We start from the raw sequence: 23,659 nt of genomic DNA, 5'->3' as shown, positions 1-23,659 counted from the left end.
GGTAATCCCTAGACCACTTACTAACCAGATTGAAATAAACCAAAAAAAGATAGAAAGAGGAACGTAGAAGAATTAAAACAAAGGGAACAAAGGTTAATAAATTATTAAATAGTAGATCTATCTAAAAACTTATCCATATTAACATTACATGTAAATGATCTAAATCCTTAATTAAAAACTAGAGATCATCAGAATGTATTAAAAGTAAATATGCTGACTGTAAGAAAGCCACCCGCAAAACACTTATATATAAGAATAAAAGTTATATAGCAGATTGAAGGAAAAGAGTGGAAAAGATATCTCATGCAAGCATTAATCAAAGACAGCTGTGGCGTATACATTAAAATCAGACAAAGTAGATTTGAAAGCAGAGAAACTTTTCAGGAATAATGAAGGCTGCTAAATAATTACGATTGTCCATTCTCCAGGAAATACTGTTCCAAATGTATATGAGGACACAGATTTTCAAAATTCACAAATAAAATTAGGTAAGCCAGGTAAAAATAGAAATATCCAATTTTAGTTGAAGACACGAAAACTCCTCTCTCAGTCATTGGTAGGCTTAGTAGACAACCAATCAGCCAACATATTGGAGAACTGAACCACACCATCCACCAATGGATCTAATCAACTTCATAACGCAAAATAAAAATTTAGCCAGAAAGCAAAGACAAAAATTAAAAGAAAAGTAAGCTCGTGTTATAACCAGAAATTAAGAGTGGTCCAGCGTATAGAAGGGTGCTATTATTGAAAGAGTTTGAAATAGTGACTTAGTTATTTTGAAACAGTTTTGAAGGCATTATTTAGCTGGAAATGACAGAAAGACTGAAAATGGTGAATCTGGAGGTGGATCTTCCCTCATCTATATTTATCTTGTCTTCTATTGAGGTCTAGGGTGTCTATACTTCCTCTGAATTACCTGATCGTACTACAGTGTCTGGCACCGAGCATCTCCCCAGTGAATATGTACTAAATGAGTGGAAAGTAATGGATAGATTCAAAAGAGTTGTGCAAGAGTAATGTTCATTATTTGGCAAATCCTTGAATGTGGTGTTTGATGGAAGACAATGAATCAAAGTTGACTTGAAAGGTAAGCCCAAGGCCAGACGTGTGGCTCATTTCTGTAATCCCAGCACTTTGGGAGGCTGAGGTGGGCAGATCCCTTGATGCCAGGAGTTTGAGACCAGCCTGGGGAACCCAGTGAAATCCTGTCTCTACAAAAAATACAAAACTTAGCCGGGTGTGGTGGTATGCATCTGTAGTTCCAGCTACTCAGGAGGCTGAGGTGGGAGGATCGCTGGAACCCGGGAGGCAGAGGTTGCAGTGGACAGAGATCACACCAGTGCCCTGGCAGTAAAGTGATACCTTGTCTTAAAATAAAATAAAATAAAATAAAATAAAATATAAAAGTTAAGCCCAGGCCAGGTGCAGTGGTTCACACCTGTAATCCCAGCACTTTGGGAGACCAAAGCAGGCGGATCATCTGAGGTCAGGAGTTTGAGACCAGCCTGGCCAACATGGTGGAACCCCATCTCTACTAAAAATTCAAAAATTAGCAGGGCACCTGTAGTCCTAGCTACTTGGGAGGCTGAGGCAGGAGAATCACTTGAACCCGGGAGACAGAGGTTGCAGTGAGCCAAGATTGCACCACTACACTGCAGCCTGGGCAACAGAGTGAGACTCCAACTCAAAAAAAGTTTAAAAAAAATATAAAAAATGTTAAGCCCAAAAGGTAAGTAAAGAGGAGGTCTGGAATCAGATATTTGGTGTATGAATGAATGAGCTAAAGTGCAAAAGAATGGGCAGAATAACTGTGAGCTGGAGTAGAGGGAAAAAAATCACATGTAAAATCTAAAAATATCTGCTTCTCGATTCCGGCTTTCCCACTTAGCAGCTTTGGCACCTTAAAAAAAAAAAAAAAAAAAAAACACTTGGCCGGGTGCTGTGGCTCACGCCTGTAATCCCAGCACTTTGGGAGGCCGAGGTGGGTGGATCAGGAGGTCAAGAGATAGAGACCATCCCGGCTAACACGGTGAAACCCCATCTCTACTGAAAAAACACAAAAAAATTAGCCGGGCGTGGTGGCGGGTGCCTGTAGTCCCAGCTACTCAGGAGGCTGAGGTAGGAGAATGGCATGAACTTGGGAGGCAGAGCTTGCAGTGAGCCCAGATCGGGCCACTGCGCTCCAGCCTGGGCGACAGAGCCAGACTCCGTCTCACAAAAAAAACAAAAACAACAACAACAAAAACAACAACAACAAAAACGCACTTAGCCTATCTGATTCTCTATTACTTCTAAAAAGTGCATACTAAGACATAATTTTGTTGGCAAAAGTCAATCAGACTACATCAGGTAAATTCCCTAAGTCTCCTAGTATAATTCATGGCACTAAAATATGAGGAAAAAACAGGGAGGATATGATTATAAGTTCAGTTTGTGTTTTTTGTTGAGTGAATGTCTCCAGTCCTATAGACGCAAGTGTAGATACACAGTAAGAGTAGTATAAACGGGAGACACCTTGGAAGGCTATTTCTTCCTTCATTCATTCAGTTGGTCACTCAATGAACTATCATGAATTGAGCACCGTCTCAGTTTCTTATCAACAAAGGAGACTACGGAAAGGAAGAGTGACTAAGATCTCTGAAGAAGGGAAAAGCTAGATGACTGGGCCACAAGAGGAAAAAAAGCAGCAAGACAGGTACAATTGTTTCTGGTCCCTCAAGCCAGAAGGTCCTATCATTATGTGAATACTGGAAACGGGTGAACTCCACCTTTCCTGAGTGGGGAATTCTTCCAGTGCAGCATTGGCTGATAAGGAGTGATTTCCAAGTAGCATTGATTGTGTTCTTTAAAAGCTAGGAATTGATAAAGCAGCAGTGCGTGGGAAATGAGATTTACTAATCTGGATGTCGCCTCTTAGGAAGAGTTGCTCTCTTAGAGCAGCAGGCCGCCTGTCAATCTCATATTCTGAAGGTCCTGAGTTTGAACATCAGACAAGGCACAGCTTATGCCGTTATTTTCATTAAGGGAAATGAAATAAGTGCGATAAATAATGGAACACAAAATGCTATGAGATAATGATTTCAAGACAGACCAAATATTAGCTTAAAATTTAAAAGTGAGCTTTCTTTGTTCTTTCTTTCTTTCTTTCTTTCTTTCTTTCTTTCTTTCTTTCTTCCTTCCTTCCTTCCTTCCTTCCTCCCTTCCTTCCTTCCTTCTTTCCTTCCTTCCTTCCTTTTTTCCTTTCCTTTCTCTTTCTGTCTTTATTTATTTTTTCCTTCTTTTGGCTTCTCAGTCGCTTGAGTACGAGGCGTGGCGAAGGCATATAAATTACACAGGAAACTTCAAGCTATGTCATATGTCTACCTCTCTAGCTGACAGGGGAAGCAGGGGAAATTTCACTTCCAATTGCCTGCTCTGAAGGTCATCCAACCATAATTACGGGGTGGGGTGGGTGAAGTCTTTTATTCTTTTAATCATCCAACAGATAGTTCTCAACACGTATCTTGTTAAGAGACTGTTTTGGGTATAGCAATTCACAGTGAATAAAATGCAGATATTGTCACCTTTGTGATACTATGTCAATGTTGGGGGGAGTGGGGAGAAAACAGACAGGAAGCAAAAAAGAAAAATAAACAAGAAGTCATGTGATGTTATCTACTGGGAGGGACTCATTAGGCAGTAAAGGACTCGGCAGTGTGGAGGTGACACATTCACTTTTCAGCAGAAGAATCAGGGAAATTGTCACCTTGAAGATATCACTTAGCTTCCCTTTCTTCCAATAGTCTTTCTTTACATGGGAACTGAGGACTCTAGGATTCTCTGGCTGGATCTCAGCACCTAGAGATGGATCTGGGCAATAGGAACTGCTCAGTAAGCATTACCTACTGCTTTGGTTGCCTTCTCCCTGGCCTCTTGGATTGAGCTTGCATCATACGTGTTCAGTAGGAGCTTGCTTAGTGGATTTACAGGTTGAGGTTAGAACCCACCAGGATTCTCTTCCTGGAAAGAACAGGCTTCCCTCTAAGGTTTCATATAGACCCCGGGTGAGGAAAGGGCCCTAAATGGCTTGAAAAATTGAATGCTCTTTGGGCAAAGCAAGAAGCGCCACTATGGAAGGGCATCATTTGGGCATATATCAGGGTCTGAGTACAAAGATGAGTGCTCACGTGGTCAAGATGGTTAAGCAGAGAATCTGACCAGAATGTTCACGGTGCAAAGAAATAATCTTGTTGGGAGAAGGATCACAACAACTGGGGAATTAGAATACAGCCTAAATGAGATTCAAAAATAATACAACAAGAATCAGGCACAAATCCTTTACTACTACATTCTTTTGTACAGATCCATTTTGCCTAGAAAATCATACCTTACTATGCATCCCTATTGTGTTTCTCCACCATCTATTTTACTTTATAAATTTTATTTCACTTTTACCATCACAGAAGCTTGTTGCTACAAAATAAATGAGCAAATCAGCCAATGGCAACAAAACTGCACTGATATCTCTCCTTAGACCTTGAGAGCATTTTCCTTAAAGGTGAACAATAATCCACGTTCAAGAATTTTTCAGCTCTATGTGCTAGAAACTATACTGACTGTTTATTAATTTTTATGTAAGTTGGTTGATACAGTTTTTCAGCTTCCCCAAGTATTATTACCCCAGTGTTACAGATGACACTGAAGCTCAGAGCAGTTAAACCATTTTCCTTAGATCACATAACTTTAAAGAGGGAAACCAGATATGGAAAGCAGATTTCTTTCTCAATAAAAAAATCACAAGCTCTTGCTTTATTCTAGCACATAGTCTTATCATCTGTTTTCTTCACACCAGCTCACTAATGTAACATTCATTCATTTACCAAATACAGATAAATGAGTGGATTTATTCTTGCATCGATCAGATATGAATTCAAAATCTCTTCTGTATCTGCCACACTGGGCTCAAGACTTGCCAGTGCCTTTGTCTCCTCTCCCTCAAATCTCTCCACCCAATGTCTTGACAAATACTGTAGATCCTTCCTGCATAAACTCTCCAGAATCTTTTTCTTCTGTTTTACTCACCTCCCTCTTTATCCATGCTATGGTGTTCATGGAGGATGTTTTCTTCACCATGAAGTGTGAAGGGGATTGAAGCTGCAGAAAGACTCATGCTGTTCACCTCAGGAACTGACATAGTAAACGTGGATACATCTCAATCCTTTAATATCTTTACGGCTTCTTTCTCTTTCTCCCCAGATCCAGTTTTTCCATTTTCAAGTTCTTTGACATTTAAAACTAAAAACCTCTCCCTAAAATGCTGCATTTCTACCTGGAATTTTTTCAATGAGTCTTTAGCTTTCATAATATTCTCCCAACATATCTCCAAGCATCCAGGCTTTTCAATCACTACTTCCCTCTGTGTGTATTTTACACACACACACACACACACACACACACACACACACACTCCACTTAAATTGAACAGGCATATTTCTTTACACAGGAATTCCTACAAACATTCCACCCTATACCTACCCTAGGTTTTCTCCACCCTATGTCCACTCTTTCTCTGCATTGCTGAATGTATTTTTTTTATTCGTTCACTCTGATATGATCTTGGTCTCTTATTCTTTATGCCTCTTATCTGCATTTTTTGGTTATTATTGTTCTGCCATGCAGTTGGATATGTAACTTTTACCTGACACACCTTAGCAAGAAGACAACACATGTCTCAGATGTAAGTAAGAAAAACACTCTCCAGGGATTTCCTAGTGTAGTGCTCGGCACACTGGCCTCACTCCTGAAGGTCCCTCGGTGTGAAAAAAGCAGGAGCTCTTTGCCTTCCAGAAATCTGCACCATCCCACAGCCTCAGTTACAAGAAGCAAGTGACAATGCCATCCCTTTTCTTTTAAAAAAATCATTTAAGCATCCTGAGATATCTGTGACACATTAGCTGGGCAGAGTCCTTCTGTGGGACATGTCATTTTCCGTCTCAGAATATGTGAAACTTGACATTTTGGCAACACCAGAGTTTTCCCTTTGTGACTTTCTCTTTGTTCCCTTTTCTCCTCCTTCCTCGCAGAGAATAAGTAGCCACTGCACTCTTGCACTGGGCCATCAATGAGAAGATCTGCTCTTAGTGGAGCCCTGCTTTCGCGGTGAAGGCCTTGAAGTCGCGTGTGATCTAGACTGCCCACAACGGATGAAAAAAGATGCTGTGAGATGAAGAGGTAGCTCAAGTGGTCGAGTGCTCACTTAGCATGTGAGAGGTAGTGGGATTGATGCCCACATTCTCCAGGTTTTACTAGTCGGACCTCAGGTCTCCAGGTTACAATGGAAAAAAATATGTATTAAACACCGATCTCAGAAAACAATACGTTAGACACTGATCTCAGTAGCAGCCTGGACACTTCTTTGGCTCATTATGTAAAGGCAGCAACAATACGGGGTTGACCAAGATTCTACTGCTATGTGGTATAGTATACATCTATCGATGTGTAATTAGTTTTCGGTTTCTTTGAGGAGCTGTGATAAAAAGGGACATATCCAGTTGCGCCTATTCTCCCTGTTTCCTCCTGCAGCTTGGTCCTAAATGCAGCATAATTATGGAAAGTGCAGGGCAGAGCCACTCGGGTAAATACAGCCCCAGCTTTCTGATCAGGAGACCGAAACTAGGAGTTGCCAAGTAACCAGGAAAGACACTGTGGAGAGCAAACTTGTCAAGTTGTATGTGAACTCCTGGATGCGCCTGTGAGCTGTGAATAAGTAGCTCTGATCAAAGACAACTTACCTAAAAAGAGTCTGAGAATCGAACTAAGTGACAGCCTACTTTCCAGTCTTCACTGGCCACTGGGTTGCACACACTCCAGAGTCTCTGAATAGCAGTGTTAAGGCTTTGAAAATAGAATTGACTTTGAAACTACAACACACAAGCCTGGCTGGTTATTGGAACTTGAACACGAGGCAATCACGTGCCTGCAAAAACAAAAACAGCAATATTATCTTTAAGATTTCAACAAGACACAGTGTCTCATCACATATTGCAAAGTACAACCCCAAAATATTCAGCATATGAAGAACCAGGACAATCTTAATTCACTTGGCAAAGAGAATCCTCAAATAACAATACTGAGAAGACACAGATGTTACAATCATCTGACACATACTTTTAAACAGTTATGATAACAATGCTCCATGAATGAAGGGATAACACTCTTGAAGTGAATGGAAAGTTGGGAAGTCTTAGCAAGTATCTGGAAGCTCTAAACACTGATCTTAAACTTAAAAATTAAAAAATGTATTCATCAAAACTATTAGGAGAAAAAAAGCTTCAGTGGGTTATTTCAATAACAAAATTGAGACACTCAGAATAAAATCAATGAACTTGAAAACAGAGCAAAAGTACCAACCTAACCTGAACAATAGAGAAAAAGGAGTGTTTTTGCAAATGAAGAGAGCATCCGGGACAAACAGAAAAATAACAAAAATCTAACACTTACATCCTTGTAATCCTGCAGGAAGAAGAGAGGGAGGTCCTCCAGAAAGAAAACTTTGAAGAATTAAAGGCTGAAAACGTATCAAGTTTATCAAAAGACTTTACAAGTTCAATAAATGTCAAGCAGGTTAAACCCAGAGAAATCCATACCCAGACACATCATAATCAAACTGTTGAAAACTAAGGAAAACCGTAAAAATCTTGAAGGCAGACAAATGAAAATAAAAGGGAAACTGCCACTTGAATGGACTTCTGTGGACTTCTCATCAGAAACCATAGGGGCCCAAGAGAAACATTTACTAAATACCGAAAGAAAAGACCTGTCAACCCAGAATGCTATGTGGAGCAAAAATATCTTTCAGACTAAAGGTAAATAAATACACTCTCACAGGAAGGTAAACTGAGAGAATTCATTGCTAGTAGAACTGCTGGACAAGAATTAGCAAAGATTTAAGATGAGAAAAATGATACCAGAAGGAAACAGGACACCATCAGTAAAGGAGCGAAAGCAGAAATAGAAAATGTCTGGGTAGACATAACAGACAATTATTCTTCTCTTGAGTTCCTTAAGGTATGTTTCATGATTGAAAGCAAAAATTGTAACTTTATCTGATGCAGTTGTCATTGTATCTGGATGTACTACATACATAACATAAAAGGGTAAAGGTAAAGGGCCTAACTGCTGATGAAGTTTCTATACTCAACTAGAATGGTAAAATATTGATTCTACGTATACTGCGAAAGGTTATATATGTATATGGTGATCTCTAGACCACTTAGGAACCAGATTTAAATAAACCAAAATAAACTAGGAAGAAGAACATAGAAGAATTAAGACAAGGGGAGCAAATGATTAATAAATTATTAAAAAGTAGATCTATCGGCTGGGCATGGGGTCTCACGCCTGTAATCCCAGCACTTTGGGAGGCCGAGGCGGGTGGATCACCTGAGGTCAGGAGTTTGAGACAAGCCTGGCCAACATGGTGAAACCCTGTCTCTACCAAAAATACAAAAAATTAGCCAGGCATGGGGCCGGGTGCCTGTAATCCCAGCTACTTGGGAGGCTGAGACAGGAGAATCACTTGAACCCGGGAGGCAGAGGTTGCAGTGAGGGGAGATTGCACCATTGCACTCCAGCCTGGGTGACAAGAACAAGACTCCATCTCAAAAAGAAAAACAACAGATCTATCTAAAAACTTATCTATAAGAACATTAAATGTAAATGATCTGAAACAGTGAATTGAAAACCAGAAATTGTCAGAATGTATTATAAATGAATATGCTGACTATAGGAAAGTCACTAGTAATATACTTATATGTGAGATTAAAAGTTATACAGCATATTGAAAGTAAAGAATGGGAAAAGATATGTCATTTAGGCATTACTCAAAGAAAGCTGTGGTGGATATATTCAAATCAGACAAACCAGATTTTAAATTGTGGAAAACTTCCAGGGATAAAGGGGGCTGTTACACAATTAGAGGTGTCAACACACCAGAGAAATAATGTCCCAAATGCATATAAGGACACAGGGCTTCAAAACCTGTAAGCAAAATTGGATAATCCAGATAAAAATAGAAAAATCCGATTACATTTGCAGACATTAACACTCCCCTCTCAGTAACTGATAGATCCAGTAGACAATAAATCAGTAAACACATTTGAGAACTGAACAACATCCATACAGCAATGGATCTAATCAATCAACTTTCTAAAGCAAAATCACAATTTGGGTAGAAAGAAGAGAAAAAAATTAAAAGAAAAACAAGATCATGTTATAACTAGGAAATCAGGAATGTTCAGAGTGCAAAAGAGTGATATATCGAAACTGACATTTTTGGAAGGGTTATTTAGCTGTAAATGACACGACACAGAGACTGAAATCGTAAAACTGGACGTGGATCTTCCCTTCTCCATATTTGTCCTGCCTTCTCTTGAGGTCTGGGCTGCTTGAATCTTTAGAATCTCCTGCACTTACTACAGTGTCTGACACAGAGCATCTTCCCTGTGAATGTGTACTGAATCAATGGAAAGGAATTGACAGATTCAAAAACGTTGTGCAGGAATAATGTTTACTATTTGACAAATCACTGGATGTGGGGCTTGAAGGAGAAAAATGTGTCAAAAGTTGACTTGGAAACAAAGCCCAAAAGGTGAGTGAAGGGGATTTGGGGAATGAGATATTTGGTGTGTGAATGAATGGGGTGCTGTGGAGAGGAGTAGGGAGTAAGACTGTGAACTGGAGCAGAGAAAGAATCACGTTTTAAAATCTAAAACATCTTCTCAGTTCAAGCTTTGACACTTAGCAGCTCTGGCACCTTGGAAACAAAACTTCTCTGAGGTTCCATTACTTCTAGAAAGTGCAGATTAGGACACATAGTTTTGTTGGTGAAACTCTATTGGACTATATGAAGTAAATTCAATAAATCTCTTAGTATAATTAATGGCATACAAGATTTGCTTTACGCTTTTTGTAGCAGGATTGTCTCCAGTCATGTAGATGCAAGTGGAGATAGAGAGTAAGACACAGTAGTATGGACAGGAGACACCCTTAAAGACTATTTTTTCATTCCTTCATTCGTTCAGTTGGTCAGTCAGTGAACTATTATGGACTGAACAAGTCCTGTGTGTCTTTTCAAAAAAGGAGACCATAGGAGGTGTAAGAGTGACTAAGATCTCTGAAGGAGGGAGAAGTCAGATCACTGGGCCACAAGAGGAAAAAAGTCAGCAAAACAGGTACAATTGTTCTTGGCCTCTTGCCTCAAGATGGTCGCCTTGTTAGGTGAATACTAGAAATGGGTAGATTCCACCTGTCCTGAGGATAAAATTCTTTGGGTGCAGGATTGGCTGATAAAGAGTGATTTCCAAGCACCACTGATTGTGTTCTTTGAAAGTTAGGAACTGATAAAGCAGCAGTGCTTGGGAAAATAGCATGTGGGATGTCAACTCTTGGGTGAGAACCGCCCTCTTTCTGCAGCAGGCCACTCATGAATCTCCTAATCTGAAGGTTTTGAGTTTGAACATCAGAGAGGATACAGTTTTTGCTGCTATTTCAGTTGAGGGAAACAAAATGGGTGCACTAAATAATGAAATGCAAATGCTATGAGATAACAATTTGAAGACTGACTCAACATTAGCTTAGAATGGAAAAGTGATTTAGGTTTTTTGGTGTTTTGTTTGTTTGTTTGTTTGTTTTGGCTTCTCAGTGGTTTGAGTAAAATGAATGGTAAAGGGATATAGATTACAGAAGGAACTGTAAGCTATATCATATAATTGGTCTTTCTCACTAGCTGATGGAAGAAACGGGAAATTTTTCGTCCAACTTCCTGCTCTCAAGGTTACCCAATTGTAATTATGAGGTGAGTGGGTGAAGTCATTTATTCTTTTATCTTACATGTATTTCTCGAGCACATATCTTGTTAAGAGACTGTTCGGGGTACAGCCGTTCAACAGTGAAAAAACGCATATATTCTTCACCTTTGTGAAACTACTTTCTAGTTGATAGGGGTGAGGAGAAACAGATCAGAAGCAAACAAGAAAAATACCTAAGATGTTATGTGACAATGTCTACTGGGAAGGAATCCATAGGCAGTAAGGGACTTGGGAGTGTGGAGATGGCCCATTCAGAAGCTCTTGGGAGCGGAATCTGAGAAGTTGTCACCTTGAAGACATCCTTTACCCACCCTCCACCCCCTCCCCCCTCCCCACTCCTGCTCCTTCCTTCAATCGTCTTTCTTCACGTGGGAAATGAGGACTGTGGGATTCTCTGGCTGGATCCCAGCACCTAGAGAGGGATCTGATCAATAAGAACTGCTCGGTAAGCATAAGCATTACCTCTTGCTTTGGTTGCCTTCCCCCTGCGGACTGCTGGCCTCTTGGATTGAGCTTGCATCATAGGTGTTCAGTAGGAGCTTGCTTAGTGGATTTACAGGTTGAGGTTAGAACCCACCGGGATTCTTTTCCTGGAAAGAACAGGCTTCCCTCTAAGGTTTCACATAGACCCTGGGTGAGGAAAGAGCCCTAAATTGCTTGAAAAATTGATTGCTCTTTGGGCGAAACAAGAAACCTTCCTATGGAAGGGCATCATTTGGGCATATATCGGGGTCTCAGTACAAAGATGAGTGCTCAAGAGGTCAAGATGCTTAAGCAGAGAATCTGACCAGAATGTTCGTGGTACAGAGAAACAGTCTTGTTGGGAGAAGAATGACCATTGAGGCCTTGGAATATAAGCTAAATAAGCTTCAAAGGGAATACAAAAAAGAATCAGGCATAAATCCTTTACTACATTCTTTTGTACAACTCAATTTTTGCCTAGAAAATCATACCTTGCTATGCATCCCTATTGTGTTCCTCCACCATCTATTTTGTTTTTTAAGCGTTATTTCACTTTTATGTTCACAGAAGCTTGTTGCTACAACTACATGAGCAAAACAGCCAGTAGCAACAGAAATGCGTTAATATCTCTCCTCAGACCTTGAAAGCATTTTCCTTAAAGGTGAACAATGTTCCACATACAAGGAGGTTTTCAGCACTATGTGCTAGGAATTATACTGAGTGTTTCTTAATTTTACGTAAGTCGGTCAATATAGTTTTTCAGCTTCCCCAAGTATTATTACCCCAGTGTCATACATGACACTGAAGTAAAGGGCATATCACTCTCTTTATTCTGTGTGTGTATGTCTCTGCTTACAGCTAAGGAGTTCCTAAATTATAGTTTTGTAAACATTAGTTCTAAATCATTCTGATCACTTGAATTTTGAAAATGTCAAAACCAATCACATTAATGTAATAGAAAATACAGGTTTGAAGTGCATTGGTTCACTGTTTTATTTACTGTCGATCAGTGGAGTAGAAATTCCCATCGCGGAAGAGGGTTCATTCCTGTCTCTCAGCCTCAGCAAAGTTTAACACTTCAGAGCTTTCCTGACTTTGGATCTATTGCGCATGCTCTGTCCTTTACCACTGTCCAATCCTAGGGGCATATAGAGCCACTCAGAGCCTTAGAGGTACATTCAGTGAAATGGAACCAATCACCAGATAGTGTCGCCTATTGTTCATCTGACCAAAATGCACTATGTTGGGATAGCATGGATTCTACAGACCCGTGAAGCCCATTTGGACCACAAGACACTCTTTCCATCATGCCTGCACACCTATCCTTCACTCTTCATTGGCTCGTGCAGACTTTTAAAAGTATTTAGCAATAAGCATCCTACCCCCAAGAAGCTTATGATCTCATGGAGAAGATGGCCAAGCAACAGACAATCCCAACATGGTGAATGCCGCTGAAACAAACGTGTACCTGGATCTCCGTGAGTGCTGGGAGGAAAGCAACCCAAACTCAGAAAACTAGGAGAGGTGTCAGGGAAGACATTTTCCAGAAGATGGTTTCGTGTCTAACAAAGCCGTGAGACGAGCAAAGAGGAGATGAAAGGCTCAGCGTTCCATGGGGACATTTCCTTAAGTCCAGTATCTCTAGAGTTGAGTGTGGGAAGCTAAAAGAGAGGAAACAGAAATGAAAAATGGGAATTCTTGAGAGGCTTTACTTACCCTGCACAAGCCAAGGACAGGTCTGCGGGAAGTAAGCAGATGCACAGTTAGGAAAGCCCGTATCAGGAGTTAGTCACGACAGGGAAAGATTTGTACACTTTGGAAATCGTAAAAGAATGAAGAGCCCAGGTCCTTGTTTCCGTCTCTGTTTTTCGCGTTCCTCCCGGATTTCAATTTCCTTCTGGGATCTCAGCTCTCTTCATCATCTGCTCTGGCAGGAACACTAAACTGCAAAACAACCCTACGATTCGGCGAACTACGTCCCATCAAGATTTCTCGGTATATATCCATTTACTTTCTTGTTTCCCGTGACTTTCGATATCACTGCACACAATTACTACTGTAAGATAAACACGAAAAAGCCACGTGTGGCCAGTACGGGGATCGAACCCGCGACCTTGGCGTTATTAGCACCACGCTCTAACCAACTGAGCTAACCGGCCCCGCTGGGAGCGAGGGACCTTACCTCTCTTGAGAAGTTTAACGGCGAACGTTATTCCAATCACCTAAGAAACTTTTCTGAAGTTCTTGGAGCTGGAAAGAACCTACGATCTTTGCTGACCTGTTTAGGATCCTCGGCAAATTTCTTCTAACCCTGAAATTTCAGTTAAAATACAATTCTGCGGAAGGAAAGTTCAAATGTCACCTGCTTCAGTGTTTCATGACAAGGGGTTTTAGTGACGCCATCACTGTCCGCCGGTACTGTGGCCTGTCCGTATCACTCCTTTCTACTTTGCTTCCGTAGCTTCTGAGCGACCCGTGAAGAAACTGACGGAAAACGGAAGGAATTACCGCCAGTTCCTTTCCACGGGACGTCAAGGCCAATATAAGTCTCCACCCAGGCTCCTCTGCTCGTAACTTCTAGCACGATTCCCACTGTATTCGCCCATGTTTCCCAAAAGTGAGTATTTGATCCCTACCCCACCCCATTTTTAGCAAACTCAGGAAAACACTCTCATATTTCTATCTGAAAAGGACACTTTAGAGAAATACTTTCCATTACAGTCTTTGTGTTCGCATTGTGTTCCTTCTCGATGAAACAGGTATAAGTCCATTGGTATTTTACGCACGACAAGACAACTTTGAAGCCCGACTCATGACCTTTAGATTAAGAAACACTCTCCGGGAGCCCTGCTGATCGCTGGGTCTTACGAGGTTGATGCCTGCTGTCCCAAAGAGAACTATTTCCCTGCGTGTTTCCGCCTGGCTGCCCACTTCTCCAGTGGAGAAACAGCTGTTCCTCGGATTCATTTTTGGAAGTTCTTTGGGTCCTGGGTAAATGGGGCCGCGTCTTGCAGCGTCGACAAGGTGGTTGAATACGCAGGAACACCCACAGTACCCAGGGACTAATAAATAGCTCAATAGGTAAGTTTCGAATAATTGAATAAAGGAAGTCTCAACCAACCCCCTTGCCGTATTACAGATGGTCCACCTCTCTGCCTAGACTATTGTGCTAATGTCCTGTTCCTTCTCCCGGCTTTTGAACTAGATTCTCACCTCTCTCCAATCCATCTTTCGCGGGGCTGGCCTGTCTTTCCGCCTCATTTCTGAAATTCTATCCATTGCCGCCTCTATGCAAACCGACTCTGGTTAATCCTTCACTCGGTATGGCTCCCCTCTTCCGCACTTTGCATTGCGAGAAATGCCCTTCCTTGAGGCAGCTGGAGGCCTCCTCCTCCTGAAAGCTTAATTGTGGACACAGCCTTGAGTAGAGGCGAAAAGGAAAGAAGGCTGGGAGATAATGGGGGAAAAACACACTTTTGGTCTGGTTTGAAAGCTGGCGCCCGAAAAGGGGAGCGAAAGGACAAGAAAAAAAAACACGCTCCGAAAGTGTCTGAGATTGCTGCGGCCGTAAAGCAGAGCACTAACCGCGGTACTGACACGGGAGGGGAGCAGGGCTCCACCGCCGGGCCTGTGCCCATGGACCTAGGTGAGGACGGGCTCTCCTTCCTCCGCGCCCAAATGTTGCATTTCCCAAGACCACCCTGGCCCGCCACGCCCCCATCCTGTGCCTATAAAAACTCCCGAGACCCTAGCGGGCACGGACACAAGCGGCTGGACGTGAAGAGGAACACACCGGCGGGAGAACACAGAACACCCACCCTCTCTTTAGTCACCCTGGAGGCCTCGGAGAAGGCGGTTTCGGTGATCCGTGAAGAGACCCTGAGTCTTTTACGTCCCGGAGAATGACAAGAGAGCGAGTACCTGGGCGACGTTTACTTTCTGGGATTTCGGGAGATGCGGTTTTCTGCACGCCAGGGGCCAAGCCTGAGACGTAGACGGACGGCAGGGATAGGAGCTCTCTCCGCGTCACAAACGCCGCTGCTCATACCTGGGTTCCTTGATTTTCCTGCCTATATAACCCAACTTCCCGTGGCCGGGCTCTGAGCTCTCATTCTGCGGACTGGGACAAAGGGGTTAACTGTCATGCGCTTTGTATAACCCCAGGATTCTGCACTTGCCCAAGGGCGAGGCGCAAATCCAAAACCACGCACAACTGAACACCGAGATCAGCTGAGTCCTCAGTGTCTCACGACACAAAATCCCTACGATTTTAACAAGAGTTGTATTTGTGCTAGCACTGTTACTGACAAACGCATGTCAGATCCCATCTGTCTTTAGCTCAATGTGTGACGTTAGACACGTCGTTTTGCTCCTCAACTTTCTTATTTGGAAAAAAAAAAGCAACTGTTCTAGATTTGCAGAGGGCCTTTTCAGAGCTAAGTTCCAGTAGCTATACTGTAAGTTGATCTCTTGGGCAGTCCTGTTGGTGAGGAAAGAGGGCAAATTGAGAAATGAACAAACAGAGAAGTTGCAAAAGCCCTGTGACTTGCAGCACAGGACAAGTCTACAAACCCTGCCATGCCACACTAAGCTCAAATTGTTTTAACACCAGCTTACTCAGACCCGATGATCCAAGATAAGACCAAAGCCAAACGGATCCAGCAACTCTGCGCAGATCTTCATGTTCCAGCAGCTAAGTTCCACTGAATAAACCTATGATTCGCCTCGTTTAGAAATTCTGGCCGTGCGCGGTGGCTCACGTCTGTAATCCCAGCACTTTCGGAGGCCGCGGCGGGCGGATCACAAGGTCAGGAGATCGAGACCATCCTGGCTAACACGGTGAAACTCCGTCTCTACTAAAAATACAAAAAAAAATTAGCCGGGCGAGGTGGCGGGCGCCTGTTGTCCCAGCTACTCGGGAGGCTGAGGCAGAAGAATGGCTTGAACCCGGGAGGCGGAGCTTGCAGTGAGCCGAGATCGCGCCACTGCACTCCAGCCGGGACGACAGAGCAAGACTCCGTCTCAAAAAAAAAAAAAAAGAAAGGAAAGAAGAGAAAAGAAATTCTGTCCAGTCCCTCCTGAGAAGGACCTTACTAACTTTCCCCCTAAAACTGTCCTATGAATAGCTCCAGTCCCCAAACCCTTTAAATTCTGGTCTCTGACTCACCCTTGTTTTAGGCGGTACTGGGACTCCATAGAGGCGGGGCTCTTTGCTCAGCAAATTTAATAAATCCAAGGTAGTGGAATCAATTCGTTTTCTTGGTCGCCTTTTTTTTGAGGGAGTGGGTCTTCTAAATGTTGATTCTGATCCCTGTCTATGGATATTTATAAATAAATAGATGTTTGCACTCCATCATTATGTGGAGCCAAAAGTGTTAAATTTAACTATCTAATTACCTCTAAAATAACCACTAAATTCAACGATGTGAAACTTATCTAATTAGTTCCACATCCTGGAATGAAGGGATGTAATAGGTAATAACAGGTCTCAGTCTCTAATGGAGACATAATCACACAGACACCAGATGAAAGCTGAGTAAAGTGGAAAGCAATAGGTAGAACACCAATTTGCTTTATGCTATGATTTTTGGAGGGAAGCAAGAAAATTAATCAAGGAAACAAAGAAGAAATCCAAGACGTAGTAGTGTTGGATTTGCATTTTTGTCATATGACACTACTTCTATTCTACAGGATTCACTTGATCTCCATCTGACCTCCTCAGGGTAGACTGCTCTTTCCCAATCACTCCTGCGATTACTCTAGGAGATTTGTGATCCTAAAGTAAGGGGGAGTTTTAAATTTACTTCTAAGTACACCTGCATGATGCCATTAGTCAGGGAGGTAGCTGAACACACTCAGCTCTGAATCCTTTAAGCAGAGGTAATAATTACTGACACTCTGTTTAATCAGATTCTGAACATGATGTGCCACTTTTCCTTTTGCGTCTGAAGTGACACCAGCCATTTTCACAGTTTCTTCCACTAGGAGGTCCTGGGAGAAAAGTGATAAGGGTAGATTCAAGAATGGTTAGTTTGATAAGAGAAATATAAAGGCAAGTATCTTTTTCACTCAGTTCCCCTTGATTCTAAGAGTGGGTCTATATAAAGAAATGGAACATGCTTCTGCTAATTAATATTCAGGCGGAAAAAGTCATGACTTCCACTACAAACCCACGTCCCTTCTTCCGAAGACATGACAAATTGATGAGGGTATTCTTTCTTCTGTCGCTAAAACGAAGTCTGAAATATAGGTTGCAATATTAGCAGTGCCATAGTGCAGAATTTATCATAATTAACACTTTTTACTTGACTACATAAGAAAATAGAATTGGAATGTAAAGTTAATAAATTAATCATGTTATAAACAATATGAACATAGAAGCAAAAATTGCATGGTCTTTGGCATGCAGTCTTTGATTTGGGGAATGCATTTTTTTCTATTGCTCTCAGGAAGAAAGAACAGAAACAGTTCATATTCCCATGGTATAGACAAAAGTATGCGTTTATGTTCTTACTCCAGAGGTATATCAAGTCCCCCAATTTTTCATAATCTACTCCAAAGAGAATTGAACTGTCCGGACTATCAGCAAAACATTAGTACACTGTATTGATAGTATCATTTAAATCTTCAATGAGCAAGAAGTGTCAAATAAGTTGCAGATTTTGTTAAGCCCCGCATGCTCCAGAGGGTGGGATAGAAACACAGAAACCATTCATCGACCTGGTTCGTGAATGAAAGTTTTTAGGATCTGTGAAATTCTGAGACATTTCCTCCAAAGTAAAGACTCACTGTTGCATCTCGGAAGCTCCCGACACTTAGAAGGGAGCACTGTGCTCACCATGTTTCTTTGAGCTGTGAAAGCGGCGCGTTCCACACTTGGAGACCCTTCTCTGACATATTTACCAACAGATACTGAATTAAAATATTAACAAATTGAATCCAGCGTTATGTATAAAGCATAATGCACCATGAGTTAGGGGAGATTGCCTTGGGAATAAAAAATTAGTTAAGCACTGAAAAGTCAATTAAATGTAACATACCACATTAACAAAACAAAAAACACACGTAATCATCTCACTAGATGCAGAAGAAATATTGGACCAAATTTGCCATTCATTCGTGGTGTTTAAAAAATATCTCAGTAAACTAAGAATAGAAGGAAAATTCCTCAGATGAATAATGGGCATTTAAGAAATTCCTACAACTAGCAACATAGTTAATAGTGGAACAATAAATATGTACCCTTTAATATTGGAGAAAAGTGCAAAATATCTGTTCTTACTTCTTCTACATTTTACTGAAAGTCCTAGCTAGTGCCAGAAAGTAAGGAACGCATGAATGAAGAATAAATGGCATACTCACTTTAGAATAAGAAAAATATATTCATTTGCACACAACATGATCAGATACACAAAAAATCCTAATGCATCTACAAAAACAAGCATTATAAGTAAATGCAGCTATGTCACAGATTACAATATACAAAAATTAATTGTATTTCTATGTACTAGCATCAACAAAAATGCAAAATCAAATTACCATTTTCAATAGGTTTAAAACAAATGAAATATTTAGAGATAGACTTGTCAATGTGCACAAGACTTGTACCTAGAAATCTACAAAAGATGGCTGAGAAAAACTCAGGAAAACCTGAATAATTGGTGGTGTTTGCCATATTGACAGATTGAAAAATGTAATATTATTAAGATATCTTTTTTTTTCCTCTGAGTTGATCTATAGATTTACTACAATCCCAACAAATATCCCAGCAGGAGATTTTGTTTTGTTTTGTTTTGTTTGTTTGTTTGTTTTTACAGAAATTGACAAGCTTATTCTGAAGGACCTAGAGTAACCTAAATAATTAGGAAAAGAAAAACAAAGTTGGAGGACTTACACCAAGTGATGTCAAGACTTATTATAAAGCTAAGGTAATCAAAATAATGTGGTATTGTCTCAAGGATACTTACACAGATTGATGGAATAGAATAGATAGTCCAGAAATAGACCAACGTATGTGGTCAACTGATTTATGACAGAGGTAAAATGTTATTTAATGAGTTTTTTAAACAAATGGTCCCAGGCAACTGAGTATGGAAAAAATGATTCCCTACCCTTACCTCACATCCTATACAACAATTAAATCAAAATGGTTTATATACGTAAAGCTTAACGTTAAAGATACCAAACTTGTAGAAGAAAAGAAGAAAAGAAGTCTACACATATTTGATGTAGCCAAAGCTTTTTCAGAAGGGACCAGAAAAGCACGAGCCCTTACAAAAAAAGATACATTGGATTTTATAAAATATTAAAATGTTTTTCTTTGAAAGACAGTATTAAGAAAATGAAAAGGCAAGACATAGACTTGAAAAGAAATTTAATATATTTTATGTGCACACATAGTTGTTATACATCATATGTGTTATAGATACACATATATATAACAAAGGACTTTTACGGAGAATATAAAACACATTTTAGAACTCAGTGATACAAACACTCAATAAGGATAAGGGGAAAAACCTTGAGCAGGCATTTCACAAAATAAGATGCTTATATGTCAATAGGCACTCTAAAAGATGTTCAACAACATTAATCAGTACAAAAATGCAAATTAAATCTATCAAGGATTAATAGGTAACAACAGATCTCAACTCCCCTGAATGGAGAAACAATTAGTAACACAGATATTAGATAAAGATAAGTTACTTGAAGGATCAGTCGATGAAAAGATACTTGGGTTTATTTCCAGGTTTGTGTTCTTAAGAAGTGATGCATTCAGCAGAGCATTTGAGGTAACTGCTAATTAGGGACGGTACTTCCTTCTCTTTCATCTAATGGGAGAGTGAAATCAGATTAGAACTAGAGCTTTCCTAGTGAGATCTTTTCTCTCTTTCTCAGGATCCCGACTCAGATTGAAAAAGCAGAGGATGGTCACTGCCTTCCAGGTCTGAGGCTGTGTCCCAGAAGCTTCACTCCTGGCTTCGCCTTGGTAGGGAAGTTTCCGGAGGTGTTTGAAAACCTGGAAACTTAAGTGGGACATGGGACGATATTTGTGCCCCGGTTATAAAAATTGGCAGAAAAGACAAGTGTAGTGTGGGGGATTAGCTCAAGCGGTAGAGCGCTTGCTTAGCATGCAAGAGGTAGCAGGATCGACACCTGCATTCTCCAGTTCCTTTTAATCCCTAGGCTACCCATGGTATCTGGCCTAGACGACAGTTGCACAGTACTATTACTCGTTATTGTTGTGGCAGTTTCTATGTGGATCATTGGCCTCATCCACTGTGCCTGGTGCTGAAGAAGTGCTTCAGGAATGAATCCACAGATTGAGATGAAAATTCTCAAGCTTTCTCTTTCTCAACTCCTCCAAGGTTCTCCATCACTTTCTGAGTCCTACAGGAGGGAAGTGCTATTGAAGATGCGGCTATATGGCGTGAAGCTCTGGGGCTGGGAGAACCTGCCCCACCACTTCCGGGAGGCGGTGCCGGCAAGGAGCAGGTGACGATCACAACTCTAGAGCGGGCTGGAATAGCTGTGCCCGCAAGCCAGGCAGTTCCGGGTGGTGCTTCTCCATCCGGAATGTGCTCTCTACTTCCGAGAGATGAAGAAGGCGAAATTGGAAAGTGAGGAGAGAGGTCTCCCTCATGATCTTCTTTGGAAATCCCTATTCTTCGCACTGTCAGGCTCATAGAACTTTGCTCAAGGCAGTATCTGAGAAGCTCCTCCCTCAATCTTGTCCTGCCAGGGGTTTGGCGACCCAAAGTACCGGCAGGCTCCTAATACCCAGGAAAATGGGTGGGGTGCAGTGTTTCCCCAGTGGGGAATTAGCTCAGGCGGTAGAGCGCTCGCTTAGCATGCGAGAGGTAGCGGGATCGACGCCCGCATTCTCCAGTTTCTTGTCTGGTTTATGTCTCTTAGTCTGTGTTCCCCGTTGTTTCTCCTGTTGACGATATCGGTGCTTCTTACCTGGGAGAAGATCAGAGGAACCTGCCGCCTCCCTAGAGCCCGTGTTTTATTGATCCCCGTATAAGAGTCTTGTTGCCCCTGCTTCCAGCCTCCCTTCTTTGCCACTCCTGCCGCAGGTTTGGCGCTTCTAGGTACTCAGGTCTCAGTGCAAATTTCCCGTCTTTAGACAAGTACAGCTAAAATGATGCCCACACGATCTCTCAGTTCCTATTACATCTTCACAAATATCGTCTCCTCCGGAAAGTATGTCTTTGAATTATTGGTTTGTTTTTCTCTCCCCTAGAATGGGAGCTTCCTGAGTACCGAAACACGGTCTGTGTAGAATGTGTTTAACTCACTTCATCACCATGTGTAGAGTTAAAGTCCTATAAAATACGGTTACTGCCTTGAACAGATGAGGTGGGTAGTATAAGGAAACCGGGAGATCAAACACAAAGCAATACTTAAAAAAATTATCCTGCCACATTTCTAAAATCTTAATAGTAGCATTCACTAATGTAGTTCGGTTTTTCTTTGTGCTTTCTCCATATCCCCTTATTATTATTATTATTATCGACATTTGACTGATAATTTTCCATTTGTTTTCAAATGACCAAGCAGATTTTGCAATTTTCTAGTTAATTCCTGTGTCTCCTTCACCATTCTATTTTCTGGTTTTCTTTTGGGCTACTGCTGCCTCTTCTTTTTCTTCTTCTTCTTCTTCTTCTTCTTCTTCTTCTTCTTCTTCTTCTTCTTCTTCTTCTTCTTCTTCTTCTTCTTCTTCCTCTTCTTTCTTCTGCTTCTGCTTCTTCTGCTTCTGCTTCTTCTTTTTCTTACTTCTTATATTTGATGTACTGACTTCTTCTAATGCTTTGTAACTTGGGTATTAAAAGGTATAATTTAAAATGAGAAAGAAGTTTCTACAGAATCCTTAGAAACATGTCATTATAAGCCCCCATTTTCATTATATTCTAAGGAGCTGGAAGATATACTTTTGATTCTTTTCTAAACTGTGCATTCGAGAATTAATCTCTTCTTGTTTACTTTTATGTTCATTCTTTCAATGTTATTTTCTAATTTTTGTGTATCATTTTATTTATCAACACATAAATAGATGAGTTATATATACATGTATTTATGAATGGCAGGTGAACCACACATTAGTGCTAATATTGGTGACTAAAAGTTGGAGAACCAGACATTATGTACCTCATAAAGCGAAGCAATGGAAAGTGCACAAGCCCACCTATCAGATTGTCTTGTTAAAAGATTTGAAGCTGAATCTAAATGAGCCTCTACTTGTAACTACCAGTTTACAAGAAATAGAGTAGATTAAGAAACATGTCAAGGGGCAGGAAATAGATACAATGAAATAAATACAACATAGAGGTGTTTCTAAGGATAAAAGGCCCAGTTCCTTCAACAATTAACTGGTATTAACTCTTTATGATACTATAAGGGTAAATATATGTCATTACACATTTGTTAAAAAAAAAAAAAAAAAAAAAAACCCCAGGATGTATAACACAAAGAGCAAACTGTAATGTAAACTGTGGACTTCAGTTAACAACAATGTATTAATAATTATTGGTTTACCAGTTGTAACAAATGCACCACACTGATGCAAGATGTTAATAATAGGGGAATCGTAAGAGAGGGAGAGTGATGGAGTTTGTGGAAAATCTATCTATTCTGATCAATTTTTCTTTAAACCCAGAACTTCTCTAAAAAATAATGTCTATCAATTTTAAAAAATAATATCCACAAAAGAAAGACCAGGGACCTTTTATGGATGAAAAGAGTCTTAAAAAACATAAAAATCTGTAGATTTTAGTTTATTATTTATAATCAGCAATTAGGAGAAATTTTTTTTGTATGGGTGACAATCAGAAAAAAGGTTAATATTAGATATATTTATGATCTATTACCAATTTGTTAACAATAGGTACATACACACATACAAACATGGCCCTAAAATTTCCTAGCTCTCTCAAGCTATTGATTTCATCATTCTCTCTGCTGCTGAGTTCAAGAAAGCGAAATGTGTAATGGGTATCTCTCCTTTCCAACCTTCCTTCCAGTTCACAACCTAGTGCTGTCCACTTGCATGGGATGTTTCTTTTCCACCACAATGCTCTGAGATAACTAAGTCAAGGGAAGTTTGTGCAGCCCTCCAGACCCTCCAGATTTCAAAGGAAAGCCCACCGCTGCTGGTCTGGGGGAGCTGATGGCCTATTCATGGATGAGATGGACTAAGGACAGTGGGAAGCACAATGGACCAACAGTATTGTTGGAGGGGACTGGGTGAGGAAGCAGGAGCCTAAACAACACTCTCCAGATACTGCGTGAACACTGTCTCCAGAGGGGTCTTGTAGCATCAAAAATTAAAGCTAAATGTTGATTTC

At 40.8% G+C, this 23,659-nt stretch overlaps 2 long non-coding RNA genes and 3 other non-coding genes across 9 annotated transcripts in view; 3 read left to right on the top strand and 2 right to left on the bottom strand.

Annotated features, from left to right (window-relative positions):
* LOC134735726 (uncharacterized) overlaps positions 1–14,699 on the bottom strand; it is a 24,548-nt gene extending 9,849 nt beyond the window's left edge. Inside the window, exons 1-4 of one of the 3 annotated variants that reach the window (XR_010119149.1) lie at positions 14,526–14,699; positions 12,781–12,973; positions 11,313–11,480; positions 6,774–6,958 (exon numbers count right to left, since the gene is read on the bottom strand). This is a non-coding gene — a long non-coding RNA (uncharacterized lncRNA). Of the gene's footprint in view, positions 1–6,773; positions 6,959–11,312; positions 11,481–12,780; positions 12,974–13,494; positions 13,709–14,525 lie in introns of those variants that run through there. The other 2 variants (XR_010119148.1, XR_010119147.1) reach the window with 2 other exon arrangements.
* On the bottom strand, positions 13,398–13,471 carry TRNAI-AAU (transfer RNA isoleucine (anticodon AAU)). The gene has a single exon. It is a non-coding gene; the product is annotated as a tRNA-Ile (tRNA).
* LOC129473590 (uncharacterized) lies at positions 13,501–23,659 on the top strand. 3 transcript variants are annotated; one of them, XR_008654295.2, is made up of 5 exons: positions 13,501–13,929; positions 19,130–19,240; positions 20,211–20,301; positions 20,681–20,807; positions 23,336–23,659. It is a non-coding gene; the product is annotated as an uncharacterized lncRNA (long non-coding RNA). The 3 variants fall into 3 exon arrangements; XR_008654296.2 differs by lacking the exon at positions 19,130–19,240; XR_010119142.1 differs by lacking the exons at positions 19,130–19,240; positions 20,211–20,301; positions 20,681–20,807; positions 23,336–23,659 and adding an exon at positions 14,072–16,562.
* TRNAA-AGC (transfer RNA alanine (anticodon AGC)) lies at positions 20,408–20,480 on the top strand. Its single transcript has one exon. It is a non-coding gene; the product is annotated as a tRNA-Ala (tRNA).
* TRNAA-AGC (transfer RNA alanine (anticodon AGC)) lies at positions 21,128–21,200 on the top strand. Its single transcript has one exon. It is a non-coding gene; the product is annotated as a tRNA-Ala (tRNA).

The sequence above is a fragment of the Symphalangus syndactylus genome, chromosome 23, assembly GCF_028878055.3.
Source record: "Symphalangus syndactylus isolate Jambi chromosome 23, NHGRI_mSymSyn1-v2.1_pri, whole genome shotgun sequence".
Lineage (NCBI taxonomy): Eukaryota > Metazoa > Chordata > Mammalia > Primates > Hylobatidae > Symphalangus > Symphalangus syndactylus.
This window is presented reverse-complemented; position numbering and strand designations above follow the sequence as displayed.